Genomic DNA, 17,204 nt, shown 5'->3' on the forward strand with positions numbered 1-17,204 from the left:
CCTCCATCTTGACACCCCCTCCCAGTTCATGTTGCCATGTCATCTTCAGTGTGTACCATTTCCCACCTGCCGTTGCAGTCATGCCAGCCCAAATACCTGTCACCCATTCCTCCCTCCCGCATTCCTAGCTGGCAAACTGACTGTCTCCCTCTGAGCCATTAGGGATCCACTCCAGTCCCTCTCTCGTCCCACCTCCCTCTCCCTCTACCTACCCCACCTCACAATACCCCCACCACAACCAGGCCACCTGTCAAAAAATAGCATTGGCACTGTCAGTCTAGCTGGCGCCTTGTGTAGGGGCATAGGTGTGTGTGTGTGTGTGTGTGTGTGTGTGTGTGTGTGTGTGTGTGTGTGTGATTTTGTGCCTATCAACAACTTCATGCTTCTGCTTTCAGTGATTGGTCTTCTTTAATCCTAAAATATTTGAAATCTGTAAATGTACTGTGTGCAATGTTAGCATCGCAAATATTACAAGAAAATCACATATTATTTAAAAGTCTGTTTTTATGTACTGGAAACTTACAGCAAGACTCGTACAACCTGAAACATATACTTCTGCTTCTTGTCTATTAATTGTCGTTTTCCATGCGCTTGGCATCTCTTTCAGCTGGATTATTTACAAGTTTCAGTTTGATAACAAAACATGAACAGACAAATATAAGTACAAGGAAGGCAACCATGAAGAAGTGGGTAATGGAAGAAATACTTCAGTAGATTAACGAAACAAGAAAAATCAAAAATCTCCAGGAAAAGACAGGAATACAGCAGTATAAGTTACTTATGAATGAAATAAATAGGAAATGTAGGGAAGCAAACACAAAATGACTCAGGAGAAATGTAAAGAAATAAAAAAGAAGTGGTCATCAGACGATTGGTTCAGCATATAGAAAAGTCAAAAGAATCTTTGCCAAAATTAAAAGCAAAAGATGTCAACATTAAGAGTGCAAGAGGAATTCCACTGTTAAATGCAAAGGAGATAGTGGACAGGTGGAAAGAGTACACTGGAGGTAACTGTGAGGGAGAGGAAATGTCTGATGACAATGTCTGATGACATTATAGAAAAATAAATTGGAGTCAGTGTGAAAGACATATGGGAGATCCATCTTTTTTTACCTAATCCGTTGATGGTCCATGTTTCACTTCCGTACATGGCTACACTCTAGACATATACCTTTAGAAAAGATTTCCTAGCACTTTAATCTGTATTCAGCGTTAACAGATTTCTCTTCTTCATAAATGCTTTTCTTGCCATTGCCAGTCTACATTTTATATCCTCTCTACTTCGGCCAACATGTTATTTTTCTGCCCAAATAGCAAAGCTCATCTACTACTTTAAGTGTCTCGTTTCCTAATCTGAATCCCTTAACATCACTTAATTTAATTTGGTTACATTCCATTATCCTTGTTTTGCTTTTGTTGATGTTCATCTTATATCCTCCTTTCAAAACATTGTCCATTCCATTCAGCTGCTCTTCCAAGTCCTTTGCTGTCTTTGACAGAATTACAATGTCATCGGCAAACTTCAGAGTTTTTATTTCTTCTCCCTGAACTTTAATTTCTACTCCAAATTTTTCTTTGGTTTCCTCTACTGCTTGTTCAATGTACAGATTGAATAACATCAGGTATAGGCTAATACTCTGACTCACTCCCTTCTCAACCACTGTTTTCCTTTCATGCCCCAAAACTCTTGTTACTGCCATCTGGTTTCTGTACAAGTTGTAAATAGCCTTTCGCTGCTACCTTCAGAATTTCAAAGAGAGTATTCCAGTCAACATTGTCAAAAGATTTCTCTAAGTCTACAAACACTATAAATGTAGGTTTGTCTTTTTTAAACTATCTTCTAAGATAAGTCACAGGGTCAGTATTGCCTCGTGTGTTCCTACATTTCTCTGGAATCCAAACTGATCTTCCCCGAGATCCGCTTCCATCAGTTTTCTTCTGTAAAAAAATTGTGCTAGTATCTTGCAACCATGACTTATTGAACTAATAGTTGGGTAATTTTCACACTGGTCAGCAACTGCTTTCTTTGGAATTGGAATTACGAGGGGTGTTTGAAAAGTCCATGCAAAAATAATAAAACTACTTACTTGTTTGGGGTAAACCTTTTGTACTTTTCAACATATTTGTCCAATGCTGTTCTAATTTGTTGATCCCTTCCGAATAATAGGAATTGTCCAAGTCTGCAAAATAGCTGTTAGTTGCTGCAATCACCTCCTCGTTTGAATAAAATCTTCGTCCCGCCAGTCATTTCTTCAAGTTGGGGAACAAATAGCAGTTTTAGGGAGCCAAGCCTTGAGAATAGAGGGGGGGGGGGGGGTGAAACGAGTTGGAAACCTATTTCCATTAATTTTGTGACCACAACTGCTGAGGTGTGTACTGGTGCATTGACGTGATGGAAAAGGACTTTTCTGCGGTCCAATCACCAGCGTTTTTTTTTGCAGCTCAGTAATGATGAATAATATGCACATGTAATAACTTTACCCTTTTCCAGATAGTCGATGAGGATTATCCCTTGCAAATCCCAAAAGACAGTCACCATAACCTTTCCAGCTGAAGGAATGGTCTTCGTCTTTTTTGGTGCAGATTCTCCCTTGGTAACCCATTGTTTAGATTGTTATTTGGTCTCAGGAGTATAGTAATGTATCCATGTTTCATCCAAAGTGACGAAACAATGCTTAAAGACCTGTGGATTCTTCCTGAACAGCTGCAAGATTCTTCCTGAACAGCTGCAAACAATCCTTGCAACACTTCACACGATTCTGTTTTTGGTCAAGCGTGAGCTATCGTGGAACCCATCTTGTGGATAGCTTTCTCACGTCCAAATGTTTATGCAAAATATTATGTACCCATTCATTCGAGATGCTCACAGCACTAGCAATCTCACGCACCTTAACTCTTCTGTCATCCATCACCATATCATGGATTTTATCAATGATTCTGGAGTCGTAACCTCCACAGGGCTCCAGAACGTTCAGCAACACTTGTGCCCATGTGGCCACTTTGAAAATTTTGAAACCACTTATAAACTGTTCTAATCGAAGGTGCAGAGTCACCGTAACGTTTATCAAGCTTCTCTGTAGTCCCCTGAGGCGTTTTGCCTTTCATAAAGTAATGTTTAATCACCACACGAAATTTTTTTTGTGCATTTTTTGACAGTCACTTGACTTCTTTGATTCACATGAATGGCAAACACAAAGAAATAGACCAATATGGCTGAAACGTGGTGTGCATTCTTTCCAAAGATGCTACTAACTAAACATGACCTTGATACATGTCGGTGGTGCCGTCTCTCGGACTTTGCACAGACTTTTGAAACACCCCTCATACCACATTGTTCTTGAAGTCTGAGGGTATTTCACCTGTCTAAGAAATCTTGCCCACCAGATGTAATGGTTTTGTCATGGTTGGCTCTCCCAAGGCTATCAGCAGTTTTGCTGGAATGTTGTGTACTCCCAGGGCCTTGTTTCGATTTAGGTCTTCCAGGGCTTTGTCAAATTCTTCTAACAGTATCATATCTCCCATCTCATCTTCATCTTCAGCCACTGTCCTTTCTATAATATTGCTTTCAACTTCATCTTCCTTGTACAGTCCTTCTGTATACTCCTTCCACCTTTCAGCTTTCCCTTCTTTGCTTAGGACGGGTGTACCGTCTGAGCTCTTGATATTCATACAACTGCATGTCTTTCCCCCAAAGACATCTTTAATTTTTCTGTAGGGAGTATCCATCTTTCCCCTAGTGAAATATGCTTCTAAATTGTAACATTTGTCCTCTAGCCCTTCCCACTTGGCAATTTTGCACTTCCTGTTTATCTCAGTTTTTAGAAGCTTATATCCCCTTTCACCTGTGTCATTTGCTGCATTTTTAAATTTTCTCCTTTCATCGATTAAATTCAGTATCTCTTGTGTCATCCAAGGATTCCTACTAGGCCTTGTCCTACTTGATCCTCTGCTGCCTTCACTATTTCATCTTTTAAAGCTACCCATTCATCTTCTACAGTATTCCTTTTTCCTGTTCTAGTCAACTGTTGCCCGATACTCCCTCTGAAGCTCTCAGCAACCTCTGGTTCTTCAAATTATCCAGATCCTATATCCTTAGCTTCCTACCTTTTTCCAATTTCTCCCATTTTAATCTTCAGTTCATAATGAATAAACTGTGGTCAGAGTCCACATCTGCCTCTGGGAACGTCTTACAATTTAAAATCTGGTTCCTAAATCTCTGTCTAATCATTATATAATCAATCTGAAACCTTCCAGTGTCTCCAGGTCTCTTTCACATATACAACCTTCTTTTATGATTATTAAACCAAGTGTTAGCAATGATTAAGTTATGCTCTGTGCAAAACTCTACTGGGCAGCTTCCTCTTTTATTGCTTTTCCCCAGTCCATATTTACTTACTATTTTTCCTTCTCTTTCTTTTCCAACTGTCGAATTCCAGTCCCCCATCACAACTAAATTTTCATCTCATTTAACTATCTGAATAATTTCCTTTATCTCAGCACACATTTCTTTAATCTCTTCATCATCTGCGGAGCTAGTTGGCATGTAAACACTACTGTGCCAGGTGTGGGCTTTGTGTGTACATGGCTACAATAATGCGTTCACTATGCTTTTCAGAGTAGCTTACTCATATTCCTGTTTTTGTATTCATTATTAAAGCCACTCCTGCATCACCCCTATTTGACTTTGTATTTGTAACCCTGTGTTCACTTGACTAGAAGTCCTGTTCCTCCTGCCACTGAACTTCACTAATTCCCACTATATCTAACTTCAACCTATCCATTTCCCTATTTAAATTTTCTAATCTACCTGCTTAATTAAGGGATCTAACATTCCACACTCTAATCATTTGTTTCTGATGATGACAATATCTCGAGTAGTCCCTGCTCGGAGATTCCAATGGGGGACTATTCTACCTCCGGACTATTTTGCCCAAGAGGAAGCCATCATCATTTAATCATACATTAGAGCTGCGTTAGATGGGTTGATCACGTAACTAATGAGGAGGTACTGAACAGAATTGGGAAGACAAGGAATTTGTGGCAGAACTTGATCAAAAGAAGGGGTCGGTTGACAGGACACTATTTGAGACATCAAGGGATGACCAATTTAGATGTGGTATTTGAGGGAAGTGTGGGGGGTAAAAATTATAGAGGGGAACCAAAGGATGAATACAGGAAGTAGATCCAGAAAGATGTAGGTTGCAGTAGTTGTTTGGAGATGAAGAGGCTCACAGGATACAGTAGTGTGGAGAGCTACATCAAACTGAATACCAAGGAGGATCCATAGGGGATCAGAGTTGAACAGAACTTTTGAAGATGTGCAGTCAGATAAGGTGGAAGGCATAGGTAACATTCCTTCAGAATTTCTAAAATCAATGGGGGAAGTGGCAACTGAATTAATGTTCTAACTGCTTTGTAGTATCTTTGAGTCTGGAGGCGTATCATGAGACTTTTGGTGAAACACCAAACACACAATTCTGAAGGTAGCAAGGGTAGAGAAGTGTGAAAAATATCCTATGATCATCTTAACATCTAATGCATCCAAATTTGTGACAAGAGTAATACACACAATAACGGAAAAAAAAATTTAGGAGCTGTTAGATAATGACAATTTGATTTTAGGAAAGGTAAAAGCACCAGAGAGGCAATCTTGGCATTTTGCTTGGTAATGGAAGCAAGGCTTAAGAAAAGTCAAGACACATCCACAGAATTTTTTGATCTAGAAAGCTTTTGATGAAGTAAAATGGTGCAAGATGTTTGAACTCCCAGGGAAATAGATGTAAGCTATAGGAAAAGAAGGATAATATACAAGACATAATCCGGAACAAAGGAGGAAAATAAGAATGGAAGGCCAAGAATAAAGTGTGCATATTAGAAGGGGTATAAGACAGGAATGTTGGATTTTGGCCCTACTGCACAATCTGGACATCAAAGAAGCAGTGACAGAAATAAAAGTAATTTCAGGAGTATGGATTGAAGTCCAGGTGGAAAGGACATCAGACAAGATGACACTGCTGTCCTTAGTGAAAAAGAAGAGCAACTTCTTGAGTGGAATGAACAGTCTAATGATCAAACAATAATCCAGGATGGAATGTAACAATACCAGACAAGGAAAGTTGATACTCACCATTTAGTGGGGATACTGAGTCGCGATAGGCACAACAAAAAGATTCACACAATTATAGCTTTCGGCCATTAAGGCCTTTGTCAGCAGTACACACACACACATACACACACACACACACACACACACACAAACGCAAATGCAACTTGCACACGTCTGCAGTCTCAGAGAGCTGAACCCACACTGCGAGCAGCAGCACCAGTGCATGATGGGAGTGGCGACTGGGTGGGGGGTAAGGAGGAGGCTGAGGGGGAGGGATAGTATGGTGGGAGTGGCGAACAGTGAAGTGTTGCAGTTTAGACGAAGGCCAGGAGAGAAGGTTCGGAGGGGGGGGGGGGGCGGTTAAGTAGCAGAAAGGAGAGAAATAAAAAGAAATTAAAAGACTGGGTGTAGCAGTGAAATGACGGCTGTGTAGTGTTGGAATGGGAACAGCGAGGGGGCTGGATGGGTGAGGACAGTGACTAACGAAGGTTGAGGCCAGAAGGGTTCTGGGAACATAGGATGTATTGCAGGGAAAGCTCCCACCTGCGCAATTCAGAAAAGCTGGTATTGATGGGAAGGATCCATATGGCACAGGCTGTGAAGAAGTCATTAAGATGAGGGATATCTTGTTTGGCAGTGTGTTCAGCAACAGGGTGGTCCACTTTTTTTTGCCACAATTTGTCGGTAGCTGTTCGTGCAGACAGACAGCTTGTTGGTTGTCATGCCTATGTAGAATACAGTACAGTGGTTGCAGCTTAGCTTGTAAATCACATGACTGGTTTCACAGGTAGCCCTGCCTTTGATGGGATAGGTGATGTTAGTGACCGGGCTGGAGTAGGTGGTGGTAGGAGGATGTATGGGACAGGTCTTGCATCTAGGTCTATTACAGTGGTGTGAGCAATGAGGTAAGGGATTGGGAGCAGAGGTTGTGTAAAGATGGACGAGTATATTGTGTAGGTTCGGTGGACGGCGGAATACCATGGTAGGAGGGGTGGGAAGGATAGTGGGCAGGACATTTCTCATTTCAGGGCACGACGAGATGTAATCGAAACCCTGGCGGAGAATGTAATTCAGTTGCTCCAGTCCTGGATGGTACTGAGTTACGAGGGTAATGCTCCTCTGTGGCCAGACTGTGGGACTTTGGGAGATGGTGGGAGACTGGAAAGATAGGGCACGGGAGATTTGTTTTTGTACAAGGATTGGAGGATAATTACGGTCAGTGAAGGCTTCAGTGAGACTCTCGGTATATTTTGAGAGGGACTGCTCGTCATTGCAGATGCGACGACCATGGGTGGCTAGGCTGTATGGAAGGGACTTCTTGCTATGGAATGGGTGGCAGCTGTCGAAGTGGAGGTATTGCTGGTGGTTAGTAGGTTTGATATGGACGGACGTACTTATGTACCCCCTCCGCACCTTCTCTCCTGCCCTCCGTCTAAACTTCAACACTTCACTATCTGCCACTCCCACCATACTATCCCTCTCCCTCCCCACCCCAGCTTCTTCCTTACCCCCACCCAGTTGCCACTCCCATCGTCAACTGATGCTGCTGCTCACAATGTGGTTTCAGCTCTTTGAGACTGCAGACATGTGTGGAAGTTGCGTTTGTGTGTGTGTGTGTGTGTGTGTGTGTGTGTGTGTGCGTGTGTGTGTGTGTGTGTGTGTGTGTGTGTGTCTACTGCTGACAAAGGCCTTAATGGCCGAAAGCTATAATTGTGTGTCCAAGGGGATACACGAGAGGTATCACAATCTACAACCTGAAAGTTTTTAAAGAGCTCTTATATCCAAATATGGTGCTTTGGCGTCAATGTTGATACGGATGGGCCCTTGCTTCTGCAGCTCATCTTTTCCTCAAAAATACTTTCAAGAATGATTTCATATATAACTCATGCCCATAAGATGGGCTACATATAAAATGTCTTTTTCCAAAAAGCTTTTTGTCAAAAAGCACGTGCACACCTAAAAGTGTTTGAATTTGATGATAATATTCAAAAACCAGTGCTTTAACATAGAACTGATAACCCCATTCAACAAAATTTTCATAGACAACTTTTTCCCACATTTTTACATACTGGTAGTAAGATGTTGTTGTTGTTGTGGTCTTCAGTCCTGAGACTGGTTTGATGCAGCTCTCCATGCTACTCTATCCTGTGCAAGCTTCATCTCCCAGTAACTACTGCAACCTACATCCTTCTGAATCTGCTTAGTATATTTATCTCTTGGTCTCCCTGTACGATTTTTACCCTCCACGCTGCCCTCCAATACTAAATTGGTGATCCCTTGATGCCTCAGAACATGTCCTACCAATCGATCCCTTCTTCTAGTTAAGTTGTGCCACAAAATTCTCTTCTCACCAATCCTATTCAGTACCTCCTCATTAGTTATGTGATCTACCCATCTAATCTTCAGCATTCTTCTGTAGCACCACATTTCGAAAGCTTCTATTCTCTTCTTGTCCAAACTAGTTATCATCCATGTTTCACTTCCATGCATGGCTACACTCCATGCAAATACTTTCAGAAACGACGTCCTGACTCTTAAATCTATATTCGATGTTAACAAATTTCTCTTCTTCAGAAACGCTTTCCTTGCCATTGCCAGTCTACATTTTATATCCTCTCTACTTCGACCATCATCAGTTATTTTGCTCCCCAAATAGCAAAACGCCTTTACTACTTTAAGTGTTTCATTTCCTAATATAATTCCCTCAGCATCACCCGGCTTAATTCGACTACATTCCATTATCCTCGTTTTGCTTTTGTTGATGTTCATCTTATATCCTCCTTTCAAGACACTATTCATTCTGTTCAACTGCTCTTCCAAGTCCTTTGCTGTCTCTGACAGACTTACAATGTCATCGGCGAACCTCAAAGTTATTATTTCTTCTCCATGGATTTTGATACCTACTCCGAATTTTTCTTTTGTTTCCTTTACTGCTTGCTCAATACACAGATTGAATAACATCGGGGAGAGGCTATAACCCTGTCTCATTCCATTCCCAACCTTTCTTGTCCCTCGACTCTTTATAACTGCCATCTGGTTTCTGTACAAATTGTAAATAGCCTTTCACTCCCTGTAGTTGACCCCTGCCACCTTCAGAATTTGAAAGAGAGTATTCCAGTCAACATTGTCAAAAGCTTTCTCTAAGTCTACAAATGCTAGAAATGTAGGTTTGCCTTTCCTTAATCTAGCTTCTAAGATAAGCCGTGGGGTCAGTATTGCCTCATGTGTTCCAATATTTCTACGGAATCCAAACTGATCTTCCCCGAGGTCGGCTTCTACTAGTTTTTCCATTTGTCTGTAAAGAATTCACGTTAGTATTTTGCAGCCGTGGCTTATTAAATTGGTAGTTCGCTAATTTTGGCATCTGTCATCACCTGCTTTCGTTGGGATTGGAATTATTATATTCTTCTTGAAGTCTGAGGGTATTTCGCCTGTCTCATATATCTTGCTCATCAGATGGTAGAGTTTTGTCAGGACTGGCTCTCCCAAGGCTGTCAGTAGTTCTAATGGAATGTTGTCTACTCCCAGAGCCTTTTTCAACTCAGGTCTTTCAGTGCTCTGTCAAACTCTTCACTCAGTATCATATCTCCCAATTCATCTTCATCTACATCCTCTTCCATTTCCATAATATTGTCCTCAAGTACATCGCCCTTGTATAGACTCTCTATATACTCCTTCCACCTTTCTGCTTTCCCTTCGTTGCTTAGAACTGGGTTTCCATCTGAGCTCTTAATATTCATATAAGTGGTTCTCTTTTCTCCAAAGGTCTCTTTAATTTTCCTGTAGGCAGTATCTATCTTACCCCTGGTGAGATAAGCCTCTACATCCTTACATTTGTCCTCTAGCCATCCATGCTTAGCCATTTTGCACTTCCTGTCGATCTCATTTTTGAGACGTTTGTATTCCTTTTTGCCTGCTTCATTTACTGTATTTTTATATTTTATCCTTTCATCAATTAAGTTCAATATTTCTTGTTACCCACGGATTTCCACTAGCCCTCATCCAAACAACAACCAAAATAGGCATAAAATTATGAGCATTGAGTGAGAGTCAACTTTTAATTTATTTTCAAATACACATGTATCTAAAATTATTCCTAGCCTCCTGAACTCCTGGTCTGGTTCAGGTTCATTGATAAGGGCCAAGACGCCTTTCCTCATTGCTTCACAACCTCAACACTCTCCCATCCCCTTAATCTGGGTCTCCTCAACCCAGTGTGCGACCTTCCAAGACATTGACCTCCTCCTCTCTGATGGTTTTGTTCACACCTCTGTCCACATTAAACCTGCTAACCACCAACAGTGCCTGTATTTTGACAGCTGCCATCCCTTCCATACCAAAAAATCCCTCCCATACAGCCTTGCCAACTGGAGACAGTGTATCTGCAGTGACAAGAACACCCTTTCCCAGTCTGCTGAAGGCCTCACCAAGGCTTTCACAGACAGGCACTATGCCCTTGACCTAGTCCACAAACAAATTTCCTGCACCATTTCCCCACACACCCCCGATCGTCCCACCACCCCCGAAGAGCCAGCTACAAAAGAGTGCACCATTTGTCACCCAATACTACCCTGGAATGGAACAGCTGAACCATATCCTTCATCAGGGCTTTGATTATCTATCTTCATGCCCTGAAATGAGGGACATCTTACCCAAGATCCTTCCCACCCCTCCTGAAATGGTGTTTCATCATCCACCTAACCTCCACAACATTCTAGTCCATCCCTATGCCACTCCCAATCCCAGCACCTTGCCACAGGTGTCATATTCCTGTGGAAGACTCAGATGCAAGACCTGCCCAATCCACCTACATAGCATTCCCTGTTCCATTGCTGTCACAGGTTTATCTTAGACGATCAAAGGCCAGGCAGTCTGTGAAAGCAGCCATGCTGCGACTATTGCACAGATTTTTATATTGTTATGACTTCCAATCAGCTGTTGACCAGGATGAATGGCCACTGTCAAACTGTGGCCAAGAGCAAAGTAGACCATCCCGTGGCACAACGTGCAGTTGAATATAACATGCCTAATTTCAGTGGCTGCATCCTGGCCTCAACCTATGGTAACCTACTGTCCCGCCACCCTCCATCCAATAATTTTGGCCCCCTTGTCCTATCATCTCCTCTCTTTTCCCATTCGCCCACCCTCTTTGTGTACCACCCTGCCAATGTAATTGTCCATCCTTTCCCCCTCCCTGCTCCTCTCCTTTTCCGACCCTGGTCCCTCCTTTGCCTTCCCCCCCCCCCCCCCACTCCACCTTCTGGCATTGCACCTAGCAGTCTCTGGTCCCTGCATGCCCTCTTCTCTTCCCCCACCTGTACCCTGCTATCCCTCCCCCTTCCCCATCCCACTACAGATTGCTATTCCCGTGACATTTGCATTTCAGTCGGAGGTGCTGGTGGTAGTGGTCTTTTGTGTGTGTGTGTGTGTGTGTGTGTGTGTGTGTGTGTGTGTGTGTGTGTATGTGTGCGTGTGTGTGTTTTCTTTACTGAAGATGGCTTTGGCCAAAAGCCATAATGTGTAACAGTCTTTTTGTTGTACCTCTACAACTTAACAGATCATATGTACGGTGAGTAGCAATCTATCCTTTTCCTAATATTGTTAAAATTAATAATTAAAGTATGTGAATACATAACTCACTGAAATGCTGAATTTCATATTGACTTAGCTCTCGCCTCTTCACTACTGTCTCAGTTCCCTCAGAAGCTTTTCTTTATTTGTCAGATAATGGGTTATTATTTCAATGTGTAAATTTAGGTCTTCCTTATAACCTTTGATTGACTATAATGATCAGGGAATTAGCTTGTGCCAAGTCATCAGGTTTTTGAAAAAATCTATGTCTTCACTTATGAAACTCTGTTCGAAATTACCTCCATTGTTGTTACAAAGTTTCTAGTTTTTATTTGCAGTTCCTCAAATTTTGCGTTGGAATTTATAATTTTGCACAATAAATCATCGTTTCCCACACACCTTGTGCAGCACTTCGAAGCATAATGGATTTATCAACTTGATCATTAAAACCATTAATATTTAGTGGCAGATTGCATTTTGCTTCCAGTTATTTTGGGGTACTAATGCCCTAGCAAATAAATTGTATCCTATAAACAAATTGAAGAAAAAGCTATTTTATATCCTATGACTGCTGTCTTCCCTCAGAAGTGAAAACTGAATAAAGTGGTTTGAGTTGGACCGTTAAAAGGGACTGCTCAGCCCATTCTGCCCTAAATTTATTTGGGTTGGGGTCACTGAGTGGCTGCATCACATGACCAAAGTGGTGAGTGAAATGAAAATGCATTCAGTCTCGTAGACAGAAGTAAAGAACCTGCCTACATTAGGTAATGAGTGGATATGTCATACAGATATAACATTTTATGAAGTTGATAATTTCTTGAATATTCATATTTTGATGTCCCAGTAACATCCCTTCCTCTCATCTTACTGAGCCCAAATTTCACAAATCTCATTTTCACAGGGAGTGTTAAAATTTAAAAAAATACCCATAAGAGCCGCCATAAGCTACAATTTGGGAGCTTCATGTGCACTTATTGGAACCTACCTATACCTTTTTGGAATGAGCCATGAAGAATGTGTGGCTTCATTGAAATACCATGGAAGCAGTGTTAATTACCTTCCAGCCCCCCCACCCTCCAGTTCTAAACTTAAAAAGAAATAAAAATAAAATGTGTTTTGAACATAATGAGAGGTCTTCACTCAGACGGTACTGTTTGTAATTTTCAGTCCAATCTTCTCATGATTATATCACATTCTCAGGAGATAATTTCCATGTCCTGAAATATCTCTAGTTGATGCAACAAGCCCTGTAACCAGACCTGTGAAAGTGTTGGCAAGAATCTCAAGAGTGAGCTTTTCACATGAATCCTGTTGATGCCATACCTTGTGAGCAAGTAGTGACGAATTGGGCAACTGTGATGATCCCGTCACAGACCAAGACATGAATTACGGCAGCCTCTAGTGCTGAGCGAAAAGTATAATCAAACTTTAACAACTTAAGACCATATGCTCTTCGTTTCCATTTCTTATTACTTCACTGTGTAGTGGAACATGTTCTTTCCTATTGTCTAACAGTAGAAGTTATGTACTAACACTTTGCTTGTCATTTGGCATAGACTGCTATGTCTGGTATCATAGCTAATATGCCATCTCTCCTGTAGTGCATTACCATGCCATTTCAAAGGCTTTTACAACTCAACACACTACAAGGTTTACCCTTGTGACATGATCTACATACATTTGTTTTAGGCCTATTCTGCTTTTTTGTAGTAGATGGAACTAACTTGTGAAATAGCTCAATATTTGAGAGAGAGAGAGAGAGAGAGAGGGAGAGAGAGAGAGAGAGAGAGAGAGAGAGAGAGAGAGCTGTCTTTTTGGCATGTCTCCTAATTTAAAGATTGATAATGACCATAGCACATCTCTCAAGTGTCTAAGGGTTGTGTGTAGTAAACATCCACATCTGATCCTTTTTGTTCCATAAGTCCTCGCTTGTCAGGCGACGCAAAGTGTAGAGTCAGAAATAACATACTTACACAGTTGAGAAAATTAATGAAGACTTTCTTTTCTGTTCAGATCATATCACAGGAATTGCAGTAGAGGTAAAAGTATAACACAAGACTTCTTTTCACTTAACTGTGAGCTTTGTGGGCCAGGGTAAAAAGCCAAAATCATAATAAGAAAAAGTATTATTTGGGTCTCATTTTGGCTATCCTACTGCAGGTTTGTTTCTGAAACAAAGCAAGTAAATACATCACACACTAGTTGAAATTATACACACAGACTCAACAATGTAGGGGGATGAAAAAAAATACAATAAATTAATACTTAGACAACAGCATACTTAATGTGAATCTGCAAATTTTAAAAATAAAGTTGCACAGATTCTGTAGGCGGAATAAACTGTATTATAATTGCAACACTGTTATTAACACCGCTTGCTTTATATTCATGATGAAGTACTAGTACAATGTTTATGATGTGCCTCCTGTACCTTAATCAAATGATTTACATTATTTGTGTTTTGAGACTAATAACTCACAATCCCTCAATGGTTTCTTACAAATACCAGTTATTTCATCTGTCAACAGTATCTATATAAGAACTGCTCGGTCTCTGTTGATCTTGCTCTTAATAGAACTTTATTCCCTTAAAAAAGAGAAGAAGATTATCCACTACAGATGTGCAGGTAGGTAACATATTTTGTCATTTGATTCCAGTCTCTTGCTCCAAAACAGCCAGGCTCTGACCTTTTGTTTTTGTTCCCAGAATGCTTCCATACTCTGTTCATGTAGATGTATTTAATTAATAGGCAGTAACAGGAAATGCTTGTCTTTTTGGACTGTCATTAAAATGAACCACATTAAAGATCTCTTTGTCAACTTGACAATAAATTCCACACAGGAAAACAGAGGGAAAGTATTCTAAGGATTATGCATCTACCCAAGCTAATGCCCACTAAATTAAGCAAAATAATTTTTATATAAACGTAGGCTTCCATGGCTATCGTCACATTCAGTAAAATTTTTCTGGGTTTGTGACCACATCATCAGTGTGTAAAACTAACGATGTTTCGGTCCCTGTTGCAAGTGACCTACTTCAGGGTGTTTATGTTTAATACTGAATGAGAAAACTTCATTTCTTATATATGTACAGACATGGCTGTTATCTAATTCTGATAGGCTGTTAAGCACAAAGGGGAAGGATGTTAGAAGTATTTCTTGGTGTTTTTATTATTTCTTTTCATTGGCGGAAACCCGAGGTTTTGATTGGTGTTAGAATTACTGCTTTTGATTGGTGGAAATCGGTGAATGGAAAACCAGGCAGCAGTTGTGACATGCAGCCACTGCAGTCTCTTGTGCGCCTGTGTATGTTGCTTCATGTGAGCTGTCATCCTGTAATGCTGTTATTGCTGGCAGCCAAGATGTTGGAAGTCGGTACCTGCCTTCTCTGTTCATGTTGGTGGGTCACTTGGCTATTTCTATTGCCTCTCTAATCTTCCTCCTGAAAGTAAGAGGCTGTTTTGCCAGTACACGAGCTTCAACAAAATCAAGTCGGTTTGCCGCACTCATCCTGGTGTTCTGCTACAGCTGACTTGGTGTATTATCTTATTCGGATATATCTTTCGTGTTCAGATATCTGTGTGCTGATGGGTCGCCCCGTCTCACCTACATAAACTAATCAACATTTGCACCTGATTTCATAAACTCCAACAGTATGTAGTTTGTCAATTGCTTCTTTTGTTGTGCAAAGAAAATTTTTTATTCTGTTGGTGCTTTGGAAAATTGGCTTGATGCCTGCTCAGTTTTGCCCACCCGCTCAGTGAAAGCTTGAACATATGGTAATAGAGTGATGTTTTGTGCTTCCTTCTGCTCTCCTCTATTCCCTTCATTGTTTTTTGCCATAGTTTTATCTATTAGTTTCATTCCACAACCATTGTCACCAAAAATAGACTTGAGATTTTGTAGTTCATCCTTTAGTTGTTCTTTATCGCTGATCCTGTGTGCATTCTTGGTTAAAGTGTGGAGGATGGATTTCTTCCGCGTAGAGTGATGATGAGAGGAGACATGTAGGTACCTGTCAGTACTGGTTGGCTTCCTATATACTCTATGGGCCAGGTTACCATCAGGCTTTCTGTAAACTTCCACGTCGAGGAAAGGCAGCACCCCCTTCTTTTCTATCTCCATAGTGAATTGGATTATGCTGTGCTGCTGGTTGAGGTGGTGGTGGAAATTTCATAGCTCTTCCTCTCCATGTGGCCATATAACAAAAGTATCATCAACATATCGGAGGCAACATTTCGTAGCTCTTCCTCTCCATGAGGCCAGCTAACGAAGATATCATCAACATATCGGAGCCAACATTCTGGTCACATGGAGAGAAAGAGCTATGCAATTTCCACCAACACCTCAACCAGCAGCACAGAAGAATCCAGTTCAATACGGAGATAGAAAAGAAGTAGGTGCCGCCTTTCCTCGGCATGGAAGTTTACAGAAAGCCTGATGGTAAACTGGGCCGTAGAGTAAATAAGAAGCCAACCAGTACTGACAGGTACCTATATGCCTCCTCTCACCATCACCCTATGCAGAAGAAATTCGCCCTCCACACTTTAACCAAGGGGGCTCACAGGATCAGCGATAAGGAACATCTAAAGGATACATTACAAAACCTCAAGTCCGTTTTTGGTGCAAGTGGTTATGGAATGAAACTAATCGAAATAATATGGCGACAAAGAATGAAGGCAATAGAGGAGAGCAGAAGGAAGCACAAAACATCACTCTATTACCATATGTTCACGGTGTCACTCAACAGGTGGGCAAAATTCTCCATCGAGCAGGCATCAAGTCAACAGAATAAAAGATGTTCTTCACACAACAAAAGGTGCAGTTGACAAACTACATACTGTTGGAGTTTACGAAATCAGTGCAAATGTGAATTAGTTCATGTAGGCGAGATGGGGCGACCCATCAGCACACGGATATCTGAACATGAAAGATATATCTGACTAAAGACAACACACCAAGTCAGCGGTGGGAGAACACCAGGATGAGTGCTGCAAACAGACTGATTTTGGGTAAGCTCGCGTACTGGCAAAACAGGTTCTTACTTTCAGGAGGAAGATTAGAGAGGCAATAGAAATAACCAAGTGACCTGCCAACATGAACAGAGAAGATGGGTATTGATTTCCGACGTCTTGGATGCCAGCAGTAACAGCATTATGGAACGACAGCTCACGTGAAGCAACGCACACAGTCATGCGGTAGACTGCAGCGGCCACTGGTACATACAGTACTGGCATCCCTTGGCCAGTGCTAGAAAGGAGGAAAACAACACCATGTCACAACTGCTGCCTGGTTTTCCATTCGCTGATTTCCACCAATCAAAAGCAGTAATGCTAACACCAATCAAAACCTTGGGTTTTCGCCAATGAACAGAAATAATAAAAACACCAAGAAAGACTTCTGACATCCCTCCCCTTCACCCTTAACTGCCTATCAGAATTAGATAACAGCCATGTCTGCACATATATAAGAATCAAAGCTTTCTCATTCAGTAGTAAACATAAACACCCTGAAGAAGGCCACTTGCA

General features: G+C 41.3%; 1 protein-coding gene across 1 annotated transcript in view; it reads left to right on the forward strand.

Moving 5' to 3' along the window:
• Positions 1 to 17,204, forward strand: part of LOC126194991 (cytochrome c oxidase assembly protein COX20, mitochondrial) — a 50,178-nt gene that overhangs the window by 14,405 nt on the left and 18,569 nt on the right. The gene's annotated exons all lie outside the window — the stretch shown is intronic.

This window comes from Schistocerca nitens, chromosome 7 (genome assembly GCF_023898315.1).
Source record: "Schistocerca nitens isolate TAMUIC-IGC-003100 chromosome 7, iqSchNite1.1, whole genome shotgun sequence".
Taxonomy (NCBI): domain Eukaryota; kingdom Metazoa; phylum Arthropoda; class Insecta; order Orthoptera; family Acrididae; genus Schistocerca; species Schistocerca nitens.